This window comes from Narcine bancroftii, chromosome 5, assembly GCF_036971445.1.
Source record: "Narcine bancroftii isolate sNarBan1 chromosome 5, sNarBan1.hap1, whole genome shotgun sequence".
In the NCBI taxonomy this organism is placed as follows: Eukaryota; Metazoa; Chordata; class Chondrichthyes; order Torpediniformes; family Narcinidae; genus Narcine; species Narcine bancroftii.
The window spans coordinates 30450808-30469769 of NC_091473.1; the positions used below are offsets into that span (position 1 = coordinate 30450808).

Here is an 18962-nt window from a genome sequence, read left to right on the forward strand (position 1 = left end):
GGTTGGAGGAGAAAGTCAGAATAAGATTCTGAATTGGAATATGAAACTACAATATTAAATGGCGGAGCAGCCTTGAGGGATCTATTTTCTATGTTTCAAGTAAGTAAGGATATGAATGCTATAGAGAGGATGCTGAAAAATATTGAGCAGAAATATTCCACAGAGAGGGATTTATTGGACTGAAGGTGGGATTATCTTTTTTATTTGAAGCAAAGAAGTTGAGAGAAGATATTGTGGAGATGAACAAGCTCTTGAATAATGAGTTTATTGTCATACACATTGTACATTTTCTCTTTCTTGCAGCTGAACAGGTACTTTGTTTAATATAGCTACAATTATATACATGAAATTGGAAAAATTTAAAAAAAAATAGATAATAAATATCCACCGTTTCCATAGTGCAAGAAAAAAATTTGGAAGATAGCTGTTGGAATGTTTTTTTAAATTGAAACTAGAGGTACTGGTCTTCAGGAGTCTGTGCTTACTTCCTGAAGGTAACAGCAAGAAGAGATTGTGACGAGGGTAATGAAGGTCCTTGATGGACCTTCTTCTTGATGATAAGTCCCTTGATGAACTTGGCTACTTATGCTGCCTTCTACAGCCTTCTGCATTCCTGTGTTTTGTTCATGGTTTAGTTGAAGGAGAGACAAAAGGTGTGTCAAGGAAATGGGGGTACTGGATCAAAGTGATAGGAAAAAGTCATATGGCTGTATGAAAAAAAATGTTGTTTATGTTGAGACTCATTGCAATCTGGACTCATTGCCTGTCAGGCTGGTGTAAACTGGGTGATTCAGGAAGAGAATTGGATAAGCTTTGAAAGAAAATAATTTGGAAAGCTATGATGAAAACATGGAGGGATAGATTGCCCTGCAAGGAGTAGGCATGGATTGAATCAGCTGAATGGCATTCCTCTATGCCATAAACATTCTAAATAAGTAGAAGTTTGGGAAATGGAAATTCATCCTTTGGGTACTGGACTTCTAAAACCACTACCAAAACATGCAAGGTAGAGAATAAAAATGAACTCTCATAGATTTTGTATGTAAATTTTATTTCACATTTCTTGGTGCATGCATAGACAATTCAGCATCCCCTTGTGAAAAGGTGCGATATGAGTGGTTTTCTGAAAATGTATTATCTGGAAGTTACCTGTATTAACTTTGGATAATATTTATCTGACATTGATGGAAACTAGTAGATATCATCTCTGAGAGTAGCTGAAAATCTGCAGAGTACATTGATTCCATTTCATTCAGGGAGTTTATTCCAGCCTAAGTACATATGTGTGCTTGTATATGCCAACATTAGCTTATTTGGTGTGGGATGTAATTTCTTAGTTTTGGCAGTATAGCATTTGGGGATAATTTGAAGTTTAGTAAAATGCACACATGATCTATGTGTAGAATTCCAAAGTGCCATTTATATTTCTTCCCGTCATACACATGTCCTGATGCAAATATAATCCTTGTTGGAACACAGTACATACATTGTCATCCATGGCATCCTTCTTTTTGGAAGCATCAGCTGCATAACTATGTTCTGAATGACTGAGAGTTCCCTGAAGTTTATGGTTTACTCCATTCAGATTAAATCATTCATCCTTTTTGTGCTGGGTCCTGAGAGAACTATTTAATAATTTCTCCACTCCTCTGGAGGTTGATATTTTTCAAGGATATCTCTGTTTATTTTTTTGGAAATTTCAATGGCATTTACCTCTGTTATCTTTTCAGACACTGCATTCTAGTTCCTAAGTTCACAAGATTTACTTTTAAAAATAGCAGCTAGAAACGACAGAAAGAAAATGCCAAATCTGAACAATTAGTTGGCATAATAGACCTGTTTTTCTAAAAAACAAACTGATACAACAGTTAAGCTTTTATTTGTGCCTTGCATATTGAATTAATATCAGTTATTGATATTGAAAATGTTTTAATCTAGAATGGATGATCTTATACTTTTGCTGTTTTTAAACAGCCAAATGTAGAGAAAGATTTGCTGATTGGCTCCCTTTGCTGTCCATCCATTGATGGATAGCATTTTAAATTGAATGCTCGCTTTTTTTCTAATTGCGTAGACCAGCATTCAAACATTCAGACTCCTGTACCAAGGTCATTAAATAAGCAAAATGGAATGCTTTAAAAGAAAATGTGGCTGAAGGAAAAAAAAAGTTCATAAAATATTTCCAGCTGAATTGTGATTCACTGTGTTTGTATGATTCCAATTTGAGTACCTTGTGCAAAACTTTGCATATGAAAAGCAACTTAACTCTGTGTTTGTCAAAGTGAAGCTATAATTCTGGAAATATCTTGTTTCTATTATTCATTACCTGGGACTCTTGAATAGCATCTTTGTCCATTGTTAGCCCCAATTTAAAAAGTGCTCCTGTATTTTATGATATACTAAGGATTGCAAAGTTGGGGGGGGGGGTGCGCGGGGGGTGGTCATGGGAATGAAATTTGGATGAGTAAGTTGATGCTGGTGGCTGTAGACACTGGCGAGTTTTTCCTTTAAAGTCAATGGAGAACAAACTATTGGCAATGTGTTATTGCCAGTTTATATGTTGCCCTTTTGGTTGAAGATCATTCCCACTGGGAGAACTTTATGATCATTGTTCTTGTTGTTAAGATTCTGATGGAGGTGAACTTCTTGCTTGATGATGAGGGCCATTTAATAAGCAAAATGACCTGTGACAGGGAGATGGATTGTGATTAAAAATCTGACAGAATTTGAATGGGCTAGAAGATTAGCTCCATTCCATGAACCTACATTTAACTTTGGGCAACCATGAGCACCCCATCAGGAGAAACAGGTTGTGAATTTGAGTATGCCAGTTGTTCAATTACAGCAATAAGATGGTCTTGGTACTGTAAAACTAGGTCTACAGTTTACCTGGGCTCCTACTGCAACTAACTAGAAAATGCAAGACATGAATATAGTGTTAAATGAAGGGGCAATTGAATGAAGGAAATATTCAGTAAACTACAGCTGCTTTCTTGCAGGACACTATAATATTTGTGCTCAGAGCCTAACCTGCATGGAGATGGTATGGCAACCAGATTTGCACTTTTTAGTTCTGATTTGTGTCAGTTGCATATCTGCAGCTAGTGTTGTGTGGTGTATTAAATGAAAGCTAAGATAACCAGCTGTATCAACAGTGCGAACACTAGCTGCATGAAAGTTGTTTGATGGATGGCAGGAACAGCAATAGCCTTGTCTTCACAGAGATGCAGATCTGCAGAAGGGAACAGCAAAGAGCTAAACTTCTTTGGAGCCATAGTGGTAGGTCAGGCACAACATGAATAATGATGACTAGATTACTTATTCCTCGCTCCCAACAGATGTGTTGGGTAATGATGTAAGGATGGACAAAGTGGTGGTGGTTATGAAGTGACGAGTGACACTTTCAAAGATGATCTGCATCATTTCATTCAACAAAGTGTCAAGTCATTTGTATGAGGTGACTGGTAGCAGATACATGCATGGTAATCTGCTGCTGAGCTTGACAATGCAAGGGAATGTAGTGGAAAGAAGTAATATTGACACAAAGCACTAAATAAAACCAATATTAAACAGATATCATGTTAGAAATTCAATGTAACTACGTTTTTGTAATTTTCTTCACAACAATGCAGTGCCTCAGGCTTCAGAAGCATCCTGCCCAGAGATCGGCTGCACTTGCTGTAATGGTGCAATGAGTACTTTCCCACATATGCCATTCATGACATTAAGGAATGGATTATCACTGTTAACCTCCTGGCATATCTTTGGAATTGGGGATAAACTGGAAAACTTGGTCATGGACTGAAACATGCTCACTCTGCACAGAGAGCACCCAAGGTCAGCATCAAGCCTAGTTCTTTAGGAGGTGTGAGACAGAAGCATTAACTGCCAACATGAAGTCTGTGTGAATGATTATTAAATGCATGATGACTATCTGACATTTAATTCTGTAGAAGTGAGATGGCTTCAGGCCCTCAGATCCCCATCTTTAACAACCAAAGACATTGGGTTACCATGGGTTTGTAACTCCTCAGGCTCCATCAGAATGAGTTGTGAAATAGAAAGGCTATCATCTCCTGTTTCTCCTTGCTTTCTGTGTTGGTTTCTCCAAGGTGGAAGAGAGAATATGTTAGATGGATGGATATAGAATAAAGAAATGGGCAGACTATTTTCTAAATGGGTAGAAGATAGAACATTCCCAGATGCAAAGGGACCTGGGAGCCCTCATGCAGTATGTTCTGTGGTAAACTTGCAGGTTGAGTTGGTGATGAAGAAGGCAAATGCAATGCTGACATTCATTTCAAGAGGAATGGAATATAAGAGTAGGGATGTAATGTTGAGGTATTATAGGACACTGATGAGACCTTGCTTGGAGTATTGTGAGCAGTTTTGGGTTCCTCATTTAAGAAAGGAAATGCTGATGTCAGAGAGGGTTCAGAGAAGCTTCACAAGGATGATCCTGTGAATGAAAGGGTTATCATATGAGGAACGTACAACACCTCCTGGCCTGTACTCATTGGAATTTAGTAGAATGAGGGGAGAGCTCATTGAAGCATTTCGAATGTGGAAAGGCATGGACAGAGTAGATGTAGGAAGGTTGCTCCCCATGGTGGTAGAGTCACAACTTCAGGATTGAAGGGTGGCCACTCAGAACAGAGATATGGATAAATTTCTTTCGCCAGAGGGTGGGGCAGTTGTGGAGGCCAAGTCATGGGTATATTTAAGGGAGTGATTGATAAGTTCTTGGTTAATCAGGGCATCGAAGGTTATGGGGAGAAGGCCAGGCAGTGGGGCTGAGTAGGAAAATGGATCAGCTCATGATTGAATGGTGAGGTAGACTCAGTGGGCTGAAGAGTCTATTCTTCACCTGTGTCTTATGGATATCATTTATTTAGCATATTATGAGGAGAGGTGAACATTGCAAAATGTTATTAGTGATGAACTGTTAGGCAGAGTGCGTGTGGACAAAAAGATGGTTGTGTATACTGGCAGAGGCTGAGGTGTTAATCACAGTGATAGGTGATTCTTGCTTGCAGTTTATTTCTTTGTCAGTCATTGCATGCATTGAAATTTATATGCTCTTTACAGTGTGGTATGCTCATGGGCTTCTCAAGAAGCATTTTATAATGAATGGAATTGTTCATTATCCAAACACGTCTTATACTGCTGTTTAATAGCAGTATTCGTGTCTCATTTCTATGTTGCTCTGAGTCAGCAAGCATTTTTTTTTTAGCTTTTTGTGAGATCTTTATATACAGGTAAGCACCAGAAGGATCTCACTTCTGGTCAATTAATTATGTGCCACCCTTTGCGCATTTATTCTGAGGGCTGCCTCAATTGAGATTCACTTGAAATTTTCTAATTCGGAGCTACGAGGTCTGATTAGGAAAATAGTTTTTTCTCTGTTGTAATTTTTATCAGAGTTGTACACTCCAAGTGGCACAATTAACAAATTTTCTGGCAGTAATTCTGGTTAAGTGGCTCATTAGCTCTTGAGAAATATAAAAGGCCCGTTAATGCAGGTGGATTATAGTGGCTATTTTTGTAACTATTTACTGAAATCATATTCTCCAGAATCGCACTTCATTGCAATTTTCTTAATAGTTCATTAATTTCTTTCAAAGCAAATGTTTACTCTTTTTGTAAATCCAACAGGAACAGAAGGGCAACTAGCATATAATGTGGCAACTTTCAAGGTGAAGCATTAAAGATAGGGGAAGACTGGCATGCATACTCTAATCAATACAACCCTAAAGCTGCAGAAGCAAGACTTTGAAAACACATTTCGAGCAAATATGTTGCTGGTGTTCATAAGTCAAATAATTGAATAAATCATATCATATAGACCTGCACCAGACTTTAGTCAGGGCCAATGAGTACTTTGCCCAGTTTTGATTTACTGTATTGAGGGACTTATTGTATCTTTGGAAAGGTTGAAGAGCTCTGGATTACTAAAAATCAACTCAGAGTTGTGTCTCTACAAGTAGCTGTGGCATAGACTTAAAATAGAAAGGGAATGAATTATGCTCCATTTGAATGGAACAATGGGTAAGTAGAGAGATCAAAGTTGTCATTGTAAGCTGTGAATGGGCAATACCAGGTTAGATGTCAAGAAGAGGTTCTTGTCCCAGTGAATTTTATTCATCTGGTTGTAGTGAGCCCTGGCTGTAGTTTGCTGAATTGCTTTGGGTTAAAGCCAGACTTGTTTCTGGTTGAGGTGGATGGGCATATCTAACAAAATGTAGGAGATTGGTGAAATTTGCTCACAGAGTGATCTTGAGCACAGTTCTTGAACCAACAGGAGAAGAAATGCAATTTTCTACATTTTTGTTTCTTTCAAATTGACCTGTCATTTTACACTTATAACAATTGTATGGTTTTAGGTGTAGTTAAGACTATTATTATGATACACAAGGCACCACATAATTGTGTGGGTTGTGTAGGACAGATTGGATAGACTAGGAACTTTTTAGCTCTCTATCGTTATTTGTATATTTGTAATTGTAGATGAATCATCCCATTCAGAAGTATCAAAAATGACTTCCATATGTCAATTATAAGTTCAACATTTGCCAAATTTAAACCAAATAAATTAGCATGATCTCAATGTGCAGCTTTCTACCATTATAGCTTGCAGCCTCCATTTTTCACATTTTTGTTAAATTTAAATTTAGACATACAGCACGGTAACTGGCCCTTTGGCTCACGAGCCTGTCTGGCCCAATTACACCCAAATAACCGAGAACCATGGTATGTTTTGAATGATGGGAGGAAACAAGTGCACACTGAGGAAAACCATGCTGGTGGGGAGAATGAACAAACTCCTTATAGACACTGCTGGATTCGAATCCTGTGCTAATCGCTACGCTAACATTGTTGACAGAGATTACATCCTGAAGAGAAAAGCTTACTTTTTTTTTGTTAATTGCCTTGCCTTAGAACATGCAGCATGGTTTGAGAACTGAAGAGAGAATGTACGTTATCAGATAATGGAACTGAAGATTAACACCTGAGAAATGTTGCACACAAATGCAAATGTTACACACTACGGCATTAATTAGGAACAGAAGACCATGATCCCTCAAGCCTGCTTCACCTTTAAATAAGATTATTGCTGATATGATTAATTTGCATCTGCATTCCCATCAATCTGTGGTCACCTTTTTATTACATGGTTTATTAAAAATCTACATACCTCTGCCTTAAAACTACTCAAAGATAACTGTTTACACTGCTCTTTGAGGAAGTTCCAAAGACTGACCACTCACTGAGAAAGAAAAAAAATCCCTCTCCCTCTCCCTCAAATTGAAACATTGAAACCCTGTCATAAATTTAACTAAAAGAGAAAACATCCTCTGCATATCCACCCTTTCAAGACGATGCAAGATCTGACATGTTTCAGTCAAGGTCCCTCTTAATTTCTAAAACTTTAGGAGGTACAAGCCTAGCCTGTCAAACCTGTTGTCATAAGGCAATACCCTTTCCAGATATTGGTGCAGTAAAAATCTTGTATTCTTCTAAATGCATTCCTTCTGGTGGGAGACCTATTCAATACACAATATTCCATATGCAATCTCACCACTGCCCGATTTAACTGAATTATAAGGTTTTGCATATTCAATTCCCCTTGCAATTAATGATAATAGCATTCTGTTAGCTTTAATAATTACTTGTTGTACCTGAATACTGCCCTTTCATGAATCGTGTACAAGGATACATAGGTCTTAGAGTTTAGCACTAATTCACTGTTTGGATAATGTGTTTTAATTTCCTGCCAAAATATACAATTGCATATTTTCCCCACCATATGATTAATCTGTCAGTTCTAGATCCTTCTGGGAAGACCTGGGGGACATTTTGAAAAAGAATTACAAAGGTGGATTTTCCACAGGATCCGCAATTGTACCTTCTGGGAAATATTATGGATATGAGTTTAAAACTGTCCAGATACCAAATTCACTTTGTAAAAGTTGCCTTGTCGGTCACATGGAAGACCGACTCCCAGCTAAATATTACATGATGGAATACAGAAATGCAGAGTTGTATTTTCCTGGAAAAAAAATCATGTACAATTTGAGGAAGAAATATGTTCCATTCATTAGGGTGTGGCAACCCTATCTGCAACACATTGGTGTGTAGATATAATTACATTCCTTTTAGACAAATTGAACACAACAACTGTACCAGTAGTGGAATGCTTGAGATCAGTGAAGTGGGTCGTGGTGCAGGTGACATACTTTTTTATGAATATTTTATTTAAAAATTTTCCATACATGCAATTAATAAACCATTATACAGAACAATAAATATTTACATTTAAGAGAATTTCATTTATTACATGATGGTTATTAAACCCCTCCCTGCTCTCCTTCCCCAACTCCTCACCCCGCAAAATATATTTAAAAAAAAAATAGTAATATAATATAAGAAAAAAAATAAAGATAACATCAAGACTTAAGAGGCTGGAAGGATATTTCTATGAATATATACCTAAAATTTGTTACATGGGCTCAAAATTTTCAAAAAATATAGCATATTTATTTCTCAAATTATATGTAATTTTCTCTAAAGGGATACAGCTTTGAATTTCTGAATTCCATCTTTCCATACCTAAATATGAATCCGATTTCCAGATCACTGCAATACATTTCGTTACAAATCCTATTTTAACAAATTTCATTTGATATATTAATAATTTCTCCCTTCTATATTCCCCAATAGGAATAAATCTGGATTTTGTAGAAATACAGTGCTTTTAACTTGTTCTAAAAAGTTCCCTAAATCCCCCCAAAAAGGTCTTACCTTGGGGCATAACCAAATTGAATGCAAGAAAGTACCTATTTCTTCACCACACCCAAAACATTGATCTGGTAAATATGATTTCATTCTATTCAATTTTTGTGGCATCATGTATAACTGATGTTAAAAAAAATTATAACGAACTAATCTATATCTTCATCATGGCCCATCCCTTTGCGGGCAAAGATGAACATGGTGCCTTGAAGCTCTTCTGCCCTCACAGAACCTTTTGTAGTTGTTGGCACATTGTGATGTGCCACTGCAAATCGTGGAACGCCATGCAGTGTGATATTTTGCGAGTCCCTCCCAGTCAGTATGGTTGACATGGAATGACTGGAGATCGCGCTTGATTACGTCTTTGTAGCGAAGACGTGGGCGGCCAACGGGGCGGGGAACATCTGATAGCCCATCGTAGAAGGCATCTTTGGGTAATCAACCGTCCTCCATATGGACAATTTGGCCAGTCCACTGCAGGCAGTGAGCGCGAATGATTGAGTAGAGGACTGTACTTCCAGCCTTCTCCAGGACTTGGACGTTTGTGACTTTGTCGTGCCATGAGTAGTCAAAGATGGATCTGAGGCAGCGGAAATGGAATGTGTTAAGACGGTGTTCTTGCATTCTGTATGTGACCCAAGATTCACAGACATAGAGAAGAGTTCTCAGCATGCAGGCCTCATAGACTCGGATCTTCAACTTGGTGGAGAGGTGGCAGTTATCCCACATCTGGAGGCATCCAAAGGTAGTGGATGCTTTTTCTAGGCGTGTGTCCAGTTCTGCATCGAGTGAGCTCATTGTGGTCATGGTGGAGCCCAAGTAGCAGAATTTCTCTACACTGGTGAGCACTGACCCATTGATGGTAATTGATGGAATGTCCTGGGTTTGTTGGCCAAATCAGCCCAGGCTGATTTTCAGACCAAATTCAGTGCAGGCAGATGCAAATGTGTCGCACAATGCTTGCAGCTCTGGCTGGGAGTGAGCTACAAAGGCAGCATCATCTGCATAGAGCAGTTCTCGAATCATAACTCTTCTGATTTTGGTTTTGACCTGGAGCCGTGACAGATTAAAAAGTTTTCCAGAGCTCCTTGTGTGCAGAGCTATGCCTGAAGCCTCTGGAAAGGCACGGCACAGAAGAGCAGAGAAGAAAATGCCAAACAGAACTGGAGCGAGTACGCAGCCCTGTTTTACATTAATAGTATTTCTTACACAATCTCGATAGAGATCCGACCATCTTTGCTCATCAATTGTAATATTCAAATCTAACTCCTATTTTTGTTTAGATTTACACACTCTTTGTTTAATAGTTCCTATTTGCAATAAAAGATATATTGCAGAAGTAAACTTCTTAGTATTTCCTCTCCTAATAAGAGTTTGCATCTCACTACAAATAGGTAACCACATCTCTGCACCTAACCTTTCCCTTAAATATCCTCTCAGTTGAAAATTACAAAAAATAGAATTACTAAATATTCCATATTTATTCCTTAGTTGCTCAAATGACATCAATTGGCCTTGTTCATAAAAATCTTCAATATTTTTAATACCCTTTACTGAATCAGATATTTTAAAATTGATTGTCCTTTGAAAAAGGTACAAAATGGTTTTGAATCAAAGGCATCTTGGCTGATACACTTCCTTTTGTTGTCATTTATCTTATTCCAAACAATAATCAAGTGTTTCAACAATGGTGTTTCTTTAACACCAATTTTTGGGTCCCATTTATATATATTTAAAAAACCCTCTACCAATCTCTCTCCTATTTTTTCCAGTTCTATTTTAACCCACACTGGTTTTTATACTCCTTCAAAAAGAGAAGTAAGGAATCTCATTTGAGCTGCTTGATAATAATTCTAGGCCATGTGCTCTGGTATTTTCTTCCTTATCCTTTTATTTTAGGTTTATTTAGGATCTTCTTAAATTCCATTAATTTTTTTTTTACTTTAATGATATTTTGTTCTTTGCATTTGCTTAATTTATATAATTTTTTTGTATTAGGGTACGGGAGGGAGGGGAGGGTGTAAGGGAATAAAATACTGTATGATATACATTATTTTTGGAAAAAATGTATTATTTATTTGGATTTATGAGTCTTTGAAAATCAAAACTAAAATATTTGTTTAAAAATCTGACAGTTCTTTGGAAAATTTAATCCTATTTAAATTCCTTTTCAACAACCCATATCCTTTCACAACTTGCTTTGGTCCCCATCTTGATGTCATCAATGAATTTAGTAGGAACATCTTTGCCTCATTTGTACATTAATAAATTGTAATATGTTGAGGCCATTGCACTGAACCCTGTACAACACCAGTAAAAGATCCATTTATGCCCACTCTGTTTCTTGTTAGCCAGCTAACTTTCTATCCAGGCCAGTATATTACCTCCTACACCAGGAGCTTTTGTTTCTGCTATCATCTTTAATGCAGCACATTATCAAATACCTTCTACAAATCAAAGAATAGCACACCCATTGGTTCTTCTTTATCTACATCATAAATTGCTTCTTCAATAAACTTCAATTATTTGGTCAAACACGATTTCTTTCTCACAATACCATGTTGACTTTACTTGATTAACTTGAAAATTTCTAAGTACCTTGCTATAACATCTTTAATAAAAAAAACTTCTGATATCCTTATGACAGACATTAAGCTAACTGGCTTGTAGATTTCTGCATTGAGTCTCTTTTTTCTGAGTGCTCCAACAGTAAATAGTCTAAATCAATCATTCTCAAATTTTCTTTTGGCTATGGCTCCCTTGAGGACACTGCTTCAAAGGGCCCCCTTCCCTGTGAAGCAGTCAAGTTCACTTGGTATCTTCTGTACTTCTCTCCTATCAACTACATAATTTTTTTTTAAAATTGATCTCAGTTTGTGGCCCACTTAAATGTGCTATGCCACCCCCCCCCCCCCCCCCCATTGAGAAGTTAGAATGATGTAATTTGGACAAATGTAAAAGTCAATGATTTATGTTCATGGAACATAATTCTGGTGACAGAATTATAGTCAAATCATGTTTTAAATGTTGGATGTTTCTGGTGGGATCTGGTGATAACTTTGACGTTGTAGTAGAAAAACTGGAATTAGGTGTAAGCTTTTCCTCGAAGGAGTTGTTTTAGGTTTTTATCTAATGCGATACAGAAAATCAGGAGGCATTGTCAATCTATTTATTTAAATAGTAGAAAAATAATTTGATCTTTTTTAAAAAAAACTACAGTTTGGTCAATTGACTGAAGTTCACTGTTCCCGAAATGTTCTTGTGTGTGCGATCACAGAACCAGAAAAGTATCCTCCTAACGAATTAAAAAGCAATTAGCCCTCAGAGGGAGAGGGAGAGGGAGGGAGAGAGAGAGAGAGAGAGAGAGAGAGAGTGCGGATGTAGCATCTGGTAAAAGGAGAATTGCAGGCCAACCTGGATCCTACAAAGTGGCGTGCAATTAAAGGGTGAAACTCTTGCAAGATGAGTTCATGGCAATGCTCAGTTATACACTACCTGCTGAATATGACATAATGAACCAACTTTTAAATTTGCGTGTTGGCTTAGGCAAATATTAAATGTAGAACAAAACAGTTGGTAGCATATTATGACTGTAGAAATGAGAGAGCAACCTGGTAAATTACATTTGTTGAGAAATTGGATTGCATGGTGCCATATTTTAAGGCAGTTTTCACTCCAATTTCTATGGAAAATAAAATGTCAAATAAAAACTAGGAACTTTTAGCTTGGAGCACTAAATCTTTGATTTTTCATTCTGGAATCCTCTTTGTATCTGATACTCAATGAATGGAGAAGTCCAAATGTACATGTCTGGATGCTACATCTGTAATTTTCATTGGCATGCCCATGTGCAAAGTTGTCCAGATACCATTTGTGTTGAAGCAAGCTTTTAATACTTATGAATGATCTTTTTTTCTTAATGTAAAAGAGACCAATTAAGTAGAGGGAAGATGCTCAAAAGAACATGACTAAGATAGGCCCCCCCTTTAAGTAATTTACCTAGGCTCGCTTCAGACCTGAATTCAGAGGAGCAACTGATCCTTTTACATTCTCCAGTACAACTGCAGTCTACACGCTTTTTTAAATATTTTATTTAATCAACATATATAAGATCATAATAAGGTTGATAAGTAACCATAATACAATATTAACAAATATATGCTGAAGTATAGAAACAAAATATAAAAAAACTAAAAACTAACTAAAACTAGTAACTAAAAGCCTCTCCTAACCCTCCCAGCTCCCCCAAACCCTAATCTAATCCCATAACTAAAATACATAATATCATAACTTCACTTTTATCACAATTTATTTTATACCCTGAAACTTTCCCATATTCCAACAACTGACTATAAATTCTTGGTAATGATAATTACAGTTGAGTTAAATAAACTCAACAAATCAGCAAATAAAGCAATTTTATGTTCAATCTGATTTATCTCAAATTCTTTCATCAGGCAATCATCTCAAACTTTTTGTGCAAGTGGTTCTATAGCTAGAGCAAACAAAACTGGTGATAAAAGACATCCTTGTCTATTAGATCTAGTTAAAATAAAAGACTGAGAAATCTGTCCATTTGTTAATACCATAGCTTTTGGATTTCCATATACTGCCTATTTATAAAATTTACACAAAAACTGAATTTACTTAGAACCTTAAACAGAAAATCCCATTCAAACCTATCAAAGGCTTTTTCTGCATCTAAAGCTACTATAACACAAATCCTCTTTCTTTTGAGCTAAATGGATTATACAATATTTTCCAAAGCTTGTTTATTTTTGGCAAAACCCTTTCAGGAAGAACCTCAATAATTCTATTCGCTAATACGCTTGCTACCATTTTTAATCAACATTCAATAAAGATATAGGTCTATATGAGGCTTGTTCTAATGCAACTCTACCTTTTTTGTTATGATGGTAATTATTATCATCGAAAAAGTTTCTGGAAAACTGTGTTGTTCAAAAGCTTGTTCTACTACTTTTATAAATAATGGAATTGATATTTTAAAAAATTCTTTATGAATTCTACTGAGGACCCATCCTCTCCTGGAGATTTATTGTTTTGTAAACTACTAAGTGCATCATAAACCTATTGTTCAGTGAAAGGACTATCCCAATCATCCTCACCTTCTTGAGTTAAGTTTGGTAATAACAATTGTGACAAATATTCATCCATAGCCTCCTCTTCACGTAATGATTCAGATGTATATAAATTTTCATAAAATTCCTTAAAGACATAATTAATTTTTTTGTGGTTTATATGTTACTTCCTTATTATTCTATTGTATTGCATTAATTGTTCTAGAAGTTTGTTTCGCTTTTAATTGCCAAGCTAAAACTATGTGATCATTCATCTAATTCATATTTCTGCTTAGACTGTAATATCATTTTCTCTGTTCTGTATGTTAACATTGTATTGTATTGTAGTTTTTAAAAATTAACTAAACCATATTTATCCTCAGAGGATGATTTTTAAATTTCCTTTTCCAATAATGTTATTTCCTTTTCCAATTTATCTAAATCCTTTATATATTCCTTTTTAAGTTTTGTAGAATAACTCATAATATGTCAGCTTAAATAAGCTTTCAATGCATCCCAAATTATAAACATCTTCTGTTGAATACAAATTAGTATCACAAAATAGTTGTGTATGTTGTCTTTTAAAAATATAAAAAACCTGGTCTTTTCAATAATGAAGAATTTAATCTCTACCTATTTGTTTTTCAGCAAATTCCAATTCAGTCAACATTGGAGAATGATCAGACAATATTCTTGTTTTATAATTAACATTCACAACTCTAGATTGATTCTGACCAGAAAGCAAAAAAAAAGTAAATTCTACAGTATGTATCAAATAATCCCTATCCTTGGGATGGATCCTTTTCCATATATTAATTAGATTAAAATCTTTCATTAAAGATAACAATGTTTTAGCTACCTTTGATTTAATTATAGTTCCTGATGATCTATCGAGCATTGGTTCCAAACAAAAATTAAAATCATCACCTGTAAAAATATTTTCATAGACTAAATTTAGAAAAGTATCTCGTATAAATTTTTGATCAGCTGTATTAGGTGCATGAAGATTTAATAAAGTGCAGTTCTCAGAAAATATCTAGCGATTTACCACCACATAGCTTCCTGCTGGGTCTGTAGTCACACTTCGAATTTTAACTGGTAAATTTTTCTAGAATAAAATTGCCACTCCCTTAGCTTTAGAGTTGAATGTAGAGAAGACTATCTGACTTACCCAATCTCTTTTCGATTGAAGTCTACATGCTTGACCCCTGATTTTCTCCAGCTTCAATTAGTTTTCCACATGCCAAATAATGAATGAATGCAGCATCCCATCTCTGTTACTACCTGTTGCCAATAGCTGATCCTAACTCTAGCCCCACTACAGCTGCTCCTCTACTTTCAATGGGGTTACGTAAGTGGAAAAATCGTAAGTCGAAAAAGAATACCGCACCTACCTAACATCATAGTCCAGTCTACCTTAAAAGTGCTCAGACCACTTATAGCCTACAGCTGGGCAAATTTATATAAAACAAAGCTTATTTTAATTAACTGTGAATACCATTTATTCCACACGGGGGGTGGGGGAGTGGGGGGGGGGAGGAAGAAATTGTTTTTAATCGTAAAATTTAGCACTTGCCAAAGTATCTATCATCTGTTGTGCAATAACCAAAAATGAGAGTCACACTAACACTACCATCGTAACTTCAAAAAACCATAAGTCGAGCCATTATAAGTAGAGGAGCATTTGTACTTGACAGGCAGACCACAGCTCCCTCCATGTCTTTGGCCTTTCCTTCTTTGCAAACCTAGAATGCCATTTCTGATTTCATTTCTGTCTTCTACTTGTGATGTTAAACAAGGAAATGTTTTAGCACTTGCAAGACCTGTTCAGCAGTGGACTTTGTTCAGTATTGAATTAATGAATGTTGGCTTCATGAACAAATGTTCTTGACACTACACTCAGCACCGTTCAATGTGATTTGGAGAGGGGAGAGTGGGGAGGGGAAACCAAATTCCAAGTAGCTGTCCGATAATCCTGTTGTGCCAAATTCCTGAAGTATGTTGCCTTCTCAATCGACATTTCTGGACCCTGGTGTACTGCAATAACCATTGTCTCAAAGAGACATCTCGTGCCAGGAGGCTGCAGGGTTGTCCTCAGGGAGGATATTTTGGGAAGTGCACAAAGTGCCTTTCTCTTTTACGCACTTCATATAGCAGCATTGAATAGTGGAGAGATTCTTCTGTGACTTTGCCACTAGCTGTCAATATTGGTTTCATGCCTCCACAATATTGGTTTCTATGACTTCATTTTCCCCAACACTTTCCTCCCATTCTGCTGATAGATTCAAATGCATTTTGGACACCTTTGGTGCATCCAGGAATTATTGCCCCTCCCTGCACTCTAATCTGTATAATTGCTTGCCCTTGTGTTCACTGATGTATTGTTTTGCTACACCTTCCTCCAATTATGACAGTGGACAATCGATTAAAGTTCATACAATGGGATCTTCACTAGCATTGCATTTTTCATATCATTAGTATTAACCCTGATAAAATGTAGTTCATTACACAGAAACTCTATGAGAATAGAGGTAAAAAACCTTCAAACTTTTGCTCGCATTACTTAAAAGACCAGGTTTGGTGCTGGATTTGTAGATTCTTATTATTTGTGTCTTCAAATTTTGAAAATTTTCTGGTGCCATTAATTCTAGCAGTACAGTACCAGTAACTTAATGGTGCTTCAAGCCAGCATTCACATGTGAATGATGAAAGTGATGTGGTCAAAACAGATTAATTGTGGCATGGTATCCTCCTGACTTTGCAAGTTTTGTCCTTGCCTAGGTGTTTTTAGTCACAAGGCAGCGCACAATGAAAAGGAATGTGAATTCTGGACTGTTTTTCCCATCCTCAGCCTAAAGATCTTGAAGTTAAATATAATGCCCTGTCCACTGTAATGATTAAGTCAGTGAGAATTAGTCCAGGGATGTTACTGACCTATATGGAATGGAGCTAATTTATTCTATTATGTATGTGTTATACACAATACATTTTGCATACACCCACTGAATCACTCGGGTGTTGCTCAAATTCTAGATCACCAGATCTGAATGAGTGTACATCATTTAATAATACTTGTGATTCCACCCTTACATTAAGGAGGTGCAGTTAAATGAAATATGATTCACATTGGGCTGCAACACTATACTGATGATACGTTAAATTTTATCCAAATAGCAGATCACTGCACTCGATGCAGGCGGAAAGCAATAAATATTACATGCATCCTGCATGTAAACTGTTCTCCCTTCTGCCATTTGGCAGGAGGTACTATAGCATGTGGGCCCTACGTCCAGAGTGGGAAACAGCCAGGCTTGGAACTGAAGTACGCAAACAACAACTGAGACTGGACTGACCTTACTGTTGTGCAGTGTCCCTTTCAGTTGGGCTTTGTCACATTGCCTGTCCTTGTGAAAATTTTCCTTTAAACACCTTTGACCACAAGTCCATCAGACAGTGCAGATCCTGCGTGAGAGAACACAATAGATTCTGTGAAATAGTTTCTTGAATAGATAGTCAAAACAAATAAGCAGAATGTCTCATCACCAAAAAGCACCAAGTAACTGTTCTTCCATTTTAGATTGTCCCTGCATAATTAGAATCTCACTCCAAATGCACCCTGCCCATGAGAGGGAGGCAATCAGGATGAAATAATTGCCCACCTCTTTGTAGACAGAGAGTTTGCGAAGAAAGTCTGTAACTGAGGACTCTCTGATCTATGCACTGTTCTCTAGGGACACTTACCAAGGCAAACACAGCAAATCCTGCTAAAAGTCCATCAGTTTGATAAAAGGTATGCTTTGGTCAGCCATCTGGCACATTCCAGCTTGCAGTGTACATGCAGCCAACATAAAAGCTTTGTAGGGAAGGACTGCAAATTTAAGTCCTGTTGCTGTGGGATCCTATGTAAAAACTGAAAACACGTGTGTTGTTCATAGGGGTCATGTATGAGTGGTATTGCTGCTTTTTATGTGGTTTGTATTCTTTCTTTGGCTTGGCTTCGCGGACGAAGATTTATGGAGGGGTATGTCCACGTCTGTTGCAGGCTCGTTTGTGACAGACAAGTCCGATGCGGGACAGGCAGGCATGGTTGCAGCGGTTGCAAGGGAAAATTGGTTGGTTGGGGCTGGGTGTTGGGTTTTTCCTCCTTTGTCTTTTGTCAGTAAGGTGGGCTCTGCGGTCTTCTTCAAAGGAGGTTGCTGCCCGCTGAACTGTGAGGCGCCAAATACTAGAGCGCCTCGGATGTCCCCCCAAGTTCCTCAACATGTGGTTTGTATTAATGACACTACAAATGCACTGACTTGACCCTAAATAGAGAATGCCATGTACTGTTTTTGCAATTCCTGAATATATTTTTTATGATTGAAGTTTAGATCTGAAATTTTAAAAATAGTGAATTTACTTTGGTAGATTCATCTCTGGCCACTGGCACCTATTTGGACAGTCAGCTATCCCCCCCCTTTGCCCGATAAACACTAACAAATTTAGGGCATTTGTAGCTGTACAACAATTACTTGAAGACAACTTATACAATATGTAACATAGTGAGGCATTCCAAATGTTTAAAAGGAGTATTTGTAATGAGATATTAGAATAAGTGATCAAAAGCTTGTTCTTTAATACCTCAAAATATGAGAACCTGGAAAAGAAACAGTGTTTTAAATCAATAGAAAGGGAACATGACCTAGGGACTAAGGTAGCTGAAACTATAGCTTTTTGGGGGAGAGATTTAAACAGAAAGACATAAAATGAGAATTAGAAACGCTGAAATCTGGAAAGCCTGTAAAGCTGGTAGAGATCATGGAGAGATTTGAAAGAAGGATGAAGATTTTAAAATGAGAAGTTGTTAGTGCAGGAGATAGATACTAGGTCAGAAGATGTAATAGTCATAGGCGAATCAATATTGGGCAACTTAGACACAGATGACTGAGATTTGAATGAGAAATATTTTAGTTGGGTAGATGGTGTGAAGCTGGTCAAAAAGTAGTGAAATAAAATAAAGGTAACAATAGCTTTGATGATCCAAGGCAGGAGTGGGAATGGGCAGTGTTGTGAAGGTGGAAATCGGCATTCTTTGTTTTCAAACAGATTGAC

General features: G+C 37.0%; 1 protein-coding gene and 1 long non-coding RNA gene across 13 annotated transcripts in view; one reads left to right on the plus strand and one right to left on the minus strand.

Moving 5' to 3' along the window:
- foxp1b (forkhead box P1b) overlaps positions 1 to 18962 on the plus strand; it is a 577308-nt gene that overhangs the window by 82107 nt on the left and 476239 nt on the right. The window lies entirely within an intron of this gene.
- LOC138763234 (uncharacterized) overlaps positions 1 to 18962 on the minus strand; it is an 85694-nt gene that overhangs the window by 64804 nt on the left and 1928 nt on the right. For 2 of the 3 annotated variants that reach the window (XR_011357429.1, XR_011357430.1), the window contains exons 2-3: positions 17225 to 17333; positions 13920 to 14019 (exon numbers count right to left, since the gene is read on the minus strand). This is a non-coding gene — a long non-coding RNA (uncharacterized lncRNA). The remainder of the gene's footprint in view (positions 1 to 13919; positions 14020 to 17224; positions 17334 to 18962) is intronic. The other variant, XR_011357431.1, reaches the window with a different exon arrangement.